Source organism: Cervus canadensis, chromosome 20 (assembly GCF_019320065.1).
Source record: "Cervus canadensis isolate Bull #8, Minnesota chromosome 20, ASM1932006v1, whole genome shotgun sequence".
Lineage (NCBI taxonomy): Eukaryota > Metazoa > Chordata > Mammalia > Artiodactyla > Cervidae > Cervus > Cervus canadensis.
Window position 1 is genome coordinate 32295223 of NC_057405.1, and position 8360 is coordinate 32303582.

An 8360-nucleotide genomic window follows, 5' to 3' on the forward strand; every position below is an offset into this window, starting at 1 on the left:
TTCACTTGGCTGCCCAGCAGAAGCTGACATAACATTGTAAAGCAGCTGTTCTCCAATAAAACATTTAATACTATTGTTGCAGTAAATAAAAATTCATTAAAAAAAAATTTTTAAGGCATTAGTGAGCAGCTACTGCTCTAAAATTTTTCAAGTTCCTGCTGTTCTCTTGTTGTATTCACAGGTCATGACTTTTTCTTTTTTTGGCTTAATTTCTGTGATAGTCATAGGCTATTAATTCAGGTTCACGATTTTTAAGTCAGGCATTCTGTTCATTCTTTTTCTGATGCTCCAGACTCAGGGGGATCATTTTCTTGGTGGTTATTGGCTGTGAACATGCCCTTAAAGTCTTGAGAGAACATAGCACATTAGGAAGACTACTGTGAATTACATATATAAATATATAATTATCCTGTTATAAGCAGGATAATTCCCAATGTCCGGAGTGCTCTCTGGAGCCATGGTCCCCAAGATCCAAACCAATCAAAATCAAATAAGTCAAAGGCAGACCCTGTTGAAGGAGTCATCTTTTAAAACCAAGTAACTTGCTCAGTGACCTTGTGTGACTGAGTTTCAATTGCCCCAGAAGAATTAATCCAGGTGCAGCAGGTGGTGTTGGCCAGGGAAGGAGGGCCCCACTGAAGGAAGCAAACCCTGAATCATAAATGCTTCCTGAAAATTCCCATTTGAATTTGTGGCTCAGGACTGGAAGGGTGACAACCACGGATGCCAGTAAAATGTTAAGTGTCAGTAGACCACACAGGAAGTTTTATTCTGCTTACCCTTGTTCGGTGTCCATTTTTTTGTATGGAGTCTAGGTACAACATTCCCCAAGTTTGGGGTTGTTATCCAGAAACAGGAAAATGGGTCAGGGGTCTCACACATCATGGACAGATAAGGGTTTCTGTTGACAAATCCAACAGTCTGAAAGATTACCCCCCACCTTAGCAATGGCCTGGGAGATATAAGTGGAGGCATTTCCAGGCCAACAACAGAGTTAAGGGAAAAAAGAGTTTAGTAAAACAATGTGTGTGCACAGTCGCTCATTCGTGTCCGACTCTTTGTGGCCCCATGGACTGTAGCCTGCCAGGCTCCTCTGTCCATTGAATTTTCCAGGCAAGAATACTGGAGTGGGTTGCCATTTCCTAGTCCAGAGCTTCTTTCCAACTCAGGAATCGAACCTGTGTCTCATTGCATTTCCTGTGTTGGCAGACAGATTCTTTACAACTGCACTTGCCTCCTGGTAAAATGCTAACTTTCTGTGAATTACAAAAAGCTTTTAAAAATGTCTCATGAGACAAGTGCTCGGACCTGGTGCACTGGGAAGACCCAGAGGGATCGGGTAGAGAGGGAGGTGGGAGGGGGGAGCGGGATGGGGAATACATGTAAATCCATGGCTGATTCATGTCAATGTATGACAAAACCCACTACAATATTGTAAAGTAATTAGCCTCCAACTAATAAAAATAAATGGAAAAAAAAATGTCTCATGAGAGTTCATTACAGTAGAATTAACGATGAAATTTGGTTATTTTGGTGACACATAACACTTTAAAATGATAACTGGAATTATTGTGGTAACATTATACTAGGACATATCAGACTTCAGGAATATTACACAATTTCTGGAATATTTATAACATATACAAATATGGCATAAAGAAGCCTTAGTATTACTTCATATTTGACAATACTTCCCATGTAATTTAGCAGGTCAAATAAGTCTAAGTAATCTCTGTTTTTATAAGAAGGGAGAGCAAATCTTTTAAAACTTTCCAGGGACCCTCAGGAAAACCCCGAAGTTAGTTTAAGTCAAAAAGACTTCATTTAGGATTTGATTTGGGGAATTTTTTTTAAGACATTTTAAAACTTGAAACTCTTTGTGAAATAAGATCATAAATAACTGTAAAAAAAAAAGCAGAACAAAACACCCAGTTATACATCTAACCACCATGACAATCAAAGACTTCACAGGCCAACATGGAAAGTTAAATAATTGGATTTTTTTTTTAACTTAGCTCTTTTAATAGAGAAGATTCAACTTTCTTAAGTAATCAAAGACCTGATAAAGGCAACACTGGAAATTACTGTGACAAAGCACAGAATCTTTGTTTTCTAGGCAGATTGCTTTAAACGGCAAAGAGAACCTTTTACAATCTCTTATCAAGAGCGAACCAATAGTCTAAGAAAACTTTGTCTTTTTAACAGAGAGAAACCAATTTTTCACCAGTTTACTTTTCACATAAAACTCATTCACTCAATTAAATTCATTCCAATTTTAGCCAGTCCTGACCACGCATAAAATTCCTTACCAAAGATTACTTTTCTTCAAACCTTAATTAAATATGTTAGAATTTTTGGCCCTTAAAAAAACCCTTAATTTTAATGAAAATAAAGAAGTAAACAATTATGAACTGTTTCATACTAACATTCTGTGAACTGACAGACTTATAAATACTTTTCATAACTTCTGGAAATGTAAACTTTCTCATAGTAAATTTCTCAGCATGGCACAAACATGTTTACTAATAGACCCATAACCTTAGTTCCTCTAAAAGGAAGTCAAAAGTAGATAAACTCATGTTCAGTAATTAATGTTTCAGACTTTATCTTATTTGGAAATGACCTAGAAATTTACTGACCATCCATCATTTAATTAAACTTAGCAAAACTTTAAGCTCTCCAAAAAATTTTAAGGAAACTATTTAAAAATATACTTAAAAATTTTATCCTACTTGTAGCTTTTTGATTCACTTGTTTTCAGTAATTATGTTTAGATTAGTTGTAAAAATTATTTGTCTTAGTGACAAATTTTGTAAAGGAACATGAACTTATTTGACTAGTAAACCCAAGTAGAATAAACGTTGTAAGTCAGCATTATTTTTGATAACCCTAAAGAGATGTCTATTTTAATTGTACCAGTGAACTTAAACTAATTTATAATTACTAAAAGTTATCTCATATCACATGAACTTGAAAAGCATTTGGGTTAGTTTTTATTATAAGAATTTTATAAATATGTGATTCATATAAGTGCTTAATTTTCCTTAGAAAATTTTTAAAAAATAGAGCTCTTTTACAAGTTAATTTCAGTAATACTGTCTAGAGGTAGAAAATATAACATATCACATATTTATTATATATATATATATGTATACACATATATACATATATTTAGCACTAAGCCACCTGGGGAGATGATTATATATATGGCAGTAATTTAAAAATTACTGCCATGAATCAGCTACAGTGATACAAAACTCACTAGTTATAAAAGAAGTTGGTGGGGACGGAGGTAGGAGGGAATTTCAAGAGGGAGGAAACATATATATACTATGGCTGATTCATGTTGATGTATGGCAGAAACCAACCCAATATTGTAAAGCAATTATCCTCCAATTAAAAATAAATAAATTTAAAAAAATCATCAGATCCAAAAATAAAGAAGTTGGATCTAAGTTCTTTTTTTGGTAGATAGAATAAGTTAAGATACCTGCTCAGATAGCTAAAGGTTTTTACTAATATTTGTGGAGGAGACATTTATAAAAAATTTTATTCATCTAAGTTTCAAGTGATCTTTCTTTCCCGTTCTAGTTTTCCTTCTGATAAGAGTTACCTCCCTGAAGTGTGTAAGAGACTTACACTTAGATCTCAAAAGCACAGAGAAAGAAAAAAATGCAGTTTTCCCAAAGAAAGGCTTTGGTTTCCTAAGGCAAGAATTTTCACAATATTTACAAGCCTTTTGAGACAGAGACGCCTGGCATGCTGCAGTCCATGGGGTTGCAAAGAGTCAGACATGACTGAGTGACTGAACTGAACTGAGATAAATAGAGGAAGTTTGGGAATTGGTAAAAAGGAATGGATAGATTTTGAATTGCCTCTAGAGTTGCATTTCTAGTTTTGCAAAGATTTGTAAGCTAAGAACAGTTGCTCTCAATTCCTTAAACAATTGTATTGCAACCTAAAAGACATCATAGATTCATCCCCATCCAACTATATTATCTTTAATTTGTGGTGGTTGTGTTGTTAATATCAGGGAGATTTCTAACTAAGATAAAATCAAAAGATTTCTGTGTCCTGGATTTAGAGCTGTTTGTCTTTGGAATATTTTAGTAAATCCTTTCACAAAGGCTTTAGAAAGCTTTTCTTTCCCTCTGGGTACATAGTTTCATTTCCGGTTAGGAGAGGAAACCTAAAAAGATTCCTATCAGACCCTGAAGATCAGTTTCCAATTTCTGACAAATATGTATCTGACTATAAAGTTACTTTAAAAAAAAAACAAAAACTTTTATATATCTTGTCAGGTTTCAGCCAGGACAAACAGTATATATTTATGGCAATATTGAACAACATGTTGGACTCAAGAGGCATTCACATAGAGGGTGCAGAAAGTGTTTTCCTCTCTGCTGGATACTACAGAGATTTGAGAGAGCTCTTTGTGGCCCCATGGACTGTAGCCCACGAGGCTCCTCTGGTCATGGAATTCTCCAGGAAAGAATACTGGAGAGGCTTGCCATTTCTTCCAGGGGATCTTCCCAACCCAGGGACTCAATCCTTGTCTCTTAATGTCTCCTGCAATGGCAAGAAGGTTCCTTACCACTAGCACCACCTGGGAAGCCCAAACACTTTCACTGGATACTGCAAAGATTTGGGAGAGCTGACTCTGGTAAGAAGTTTCACCTTTATCTGATTTTCTACCAGTTTTCCCAGGATCCTCTTTCCTGTAGCTTCAGTATCTACCACAATTTGGCAAAGTTTTCCATTAATTTTAATTTAGCTTTTCCCTGACTGTTTAAAGGAATAACATAGCACTTTACCAGAAAATCCCAGAGTCCCATCAACTTTTGGAGGGATCCATACAGGGGTCCTTCTTCAAAGATAGATATCTGGAGGGGCATCTGCAAGACTGATAGCTTGGTGGACTTCAGTTTATAGTCACAGTCTCTTCAGAGAGGAAGGATAGTTCAGATTAAGGATTTCTAGAATGACTGTATATGTGCAGTCTCTCAGTCATGTTTGACTCTCTGCGACCCTATGGGCCGTAACCCACCAGGCTTCTCTGTCCATGGGATTTTCCAGGCAAGAATACTGGAGTGGGTTGCCATTTCCTTCTCCAGGGGACCTTCCTGACCCAGGGACTGAACCCATGTCTTCTTGCAACTCCTGTACTGACAGACTACTCAAAGAGAAGTAGAGACGAGCTGTAGTTGTGATGGTCTTACAGCCTTTCATTTTGGGTACCTCTCACCTTATATGCCTTTTAATTTTTCATTACCCTTTTGCAAAGAATCTTTCAGTGAAGCTATTTTTGGAAACTTGAAGCCTTCTGGGGGAGTCTGCATACCAATTAAAATAGTTAGCCTAGGACTTCCACGGTGATCCAGTGGTTGAGAATCCCCCTGGCAATGCAGGGGACATGGGTTTGATTCCTGGTCCAGGAAGATCTCACATGCCAGGGTGCAACTAGCGCATGTGCCACATGCTGAGCCCATGTGCTGCAACTACTGAAGCCTGAGCACCTAGAGCCCGTGCTCCACAACGAGAGGAGCCACCGCAGTGAGAAGTCCATGGACCCCAACTAGAGAGTAGCCCCTACTCGCCACAACTAGAGAAAGCCCACACAGCAACAAAGACCCAAAGCAGCCAAACATAAATAGATAAGTGAATAAATAACAGGGGGAAAAGAATGCCTTAAAAACTAGGTATCATATTTTACTTGTTTAATTTTGGAAGCCTTACTTTCAAGTGTCCGTATAGTCAAGACCATGGTCTTTGGTCTTTCCAGTGGTCATGTACAGGTGTGAGAGCTGGACAGTGAAGAAGGCAGAGCACTGAAGAAATGATGCTTTTGAACTGTGGCACTGGAGAAGGCTCTTGAGAGTCCCTTGGACTGCAAGGAGATCAAACCAGTCAGTCTTAAAGGAAATCAACCCTGAATATTCATTAGAAGGACCGATGCTGGAGCTGAGCTCCAATATTTTGGCCACCTGATGTGAAGAGGTGACTCATTGGAAAACACTCTGATGCTGGGAAAGATTGAAGGCAGAAGGAGAAGAGGGCAACAAGGATGAGATGGTTGGACGGCATCATCGATTCAATGGACATGAGTTTGAGCAAACTCCAGGAGATAGTGGCGGACAGGGAGGCCTGGCATGCTGCAGTCCATGAGGTCACGGAGAGTCAAACACGACTTGGTGACTGAACAACAACAATTTTCAAGTGTACTTCTTAAATGAACTTATTTCATCGGAATACGCCTGAAAGCAGTTTCTTGGGACCCTTAGCTCCAAATGGATTTCAACCTACATTTATGTCTGGCCATACTGGGGGCTCTCAAGCATCTTCCCAGGTGGCACAGTGATAAAGATCCCATCTGCCAACGCAGGAGACACAAAGAAAAATGAGTTCAATCCCTGGGTGGGAAAGATTCCCTGGAGGAGGGAATGGCTACCCACTCCAGTATTCTTGCCTGGAGAATTCCATGGATAGGGGAGCCTGGCGGGCTACAGTCCATGGGGTCGCAAAGAGTCAGACAGGACTGAAGGTCTGCACACTGACACACAAGTTGACAGTTACCAAGCTAAATTCTCAAGGCATGAAACAACAATATAATTCTAGGTTTTCTAAGCAAGATTTTGCCATTTATGTAACTATCTAGAGTTTCTGGAATTACCGTTTTTAAATATAAAATAAGCATGTGTGTTGGAAAATGATGTGCTCTTTTGAACTTAAAAATCCCATTTCTTTTGGCTAAGCCTTTTGGGTCTCTTGGAACCAGATTACTACCTAAGAAGGATGTGGTGTGGAGTTGGCAACTGTATGGAGCTTTGCAATGTACATCATTGCAAGGAAATTTTCTCGAGGTTAGAGTGTGACCTAGTGTCAATCTAACCCATTCCATGGTGAACGTATCCTAACACTGGGGCCTTGGGGTTAGGTGGCAAACACTCTTAACAGCTTTTAATTGCTTGACTCATGCCCACTGGTTTCGCGGCATTTTTGTCTTAAATGTTCCCATTAGCAATGACCTTTATCTGCACAAGACAAACAAACAGGCACTGCACCATGCCGGTAGTAACCAAAAGACGTTACTGCAGCCTGGTCAAGGGAAGGCGTGGTACACACCGCCATCAATGCTCAGCGTTGAACTTGGAACTGAGGACAGTACTGGATGCCAGGAAAGCAAACCCCAAGAATGGGGACCGTGAACTGACTCCATACAAGCGAGGACCTGCTTCCAGCAGGTCCCAACGTGAGATGTGGGAACAGAACCAAGGACTGAAGTGGGAAATTGTGTCCCTAATGACAAGCAGCTTCCAACGTGGAACTCAGGATTCCAATCAACCGGGGGACTGACTGGAAAGCAAATTAGATCAAGAGCTTGACACAAAGAGACATTGGGAGGAACTTACCCACCATCTTGGGGAATGGTGAGAAACACGGAGAACTCAAAGGGTTGTCAGATATTGTGTATGTGTTGCTTTCCTGGTGGCTCAGACGGTAGTGTTTGCCTGCCATGCGGGAGACCCTGGTTCAATCCCTGGGTTGGGAAGATCCCCTGGAGGAGGAAATGGCAACCCACTCCAGTACTCTTGCCTGGAAAATTCCATGGGCTGAGGAGCCTTGTAGGCTACAGTCCATGGGGTCACAAAGAGTCAGACACGACTGAGCAACTTCACTTCACTTCATGCCTGTGTTTCTCACTGTTTCTCAAGCCATCAGAAGTTCACTGGAGATCCTGACACAGCCATCTAGTCTGTTAAAATATGAAATTTAGCTGAGTAAATTTAAAGATCTAACTAACTTTGTTCAGTGATTTGTATCATCGACTCAATGGACATGAGTTTGAGTAGGCTCCAGGAGCTGGTGATGGACAGGGAGGCCTGGCGTGCTGCAGTCCATGGGTTCGCAAAGTCGGACACGACTGAGTGACTGAACTGAACTGAACTGAATGATTTGTAAATTGGCCATCCTCCCATCTAGCAAATCTCTTAGAAAAGAGATCTAAGGAGTTGTATAAAATGGAAGACTTTATAGACAGAAAGAGCAGGGAACAGGAGGGTCTATCAGGTGAATTACCTCACTAGTGCTGACCAGAAAATTCCAAACTGGCTGGTGATTACATTCTTGGGGGAGGTTGAAGCTGCAGTTAGGTCAGGTACTATGTCTCAATTTGGTGATGTGGGTTTAGCACAGATGACTCTATTTTGAGCTTGTTGTCTGTTTCTTTCTTTTTTTTTTTTTTTAACAACATGCATGTTCTGCTGGACTTTCATTTTCCCATTTGTAAAATCGAGCTCACATTCGTACTTTCTCCCCATGATAGGCATGAGGATTAAATGAGATAGTGCTTATAAAAATAC

General features: G+C 39.7%; 1 pseudogene; it reads left to right on the forward strand.

Moving 5' to 3' along the window:
• Positions 1-7353, forward strand: part of LOC122422706 — a 47961-nt pseudogene extending 40608 nt beyond the window's left edge.
• Positions 7354-8360: the final 1007 nt, after the last annotated feature.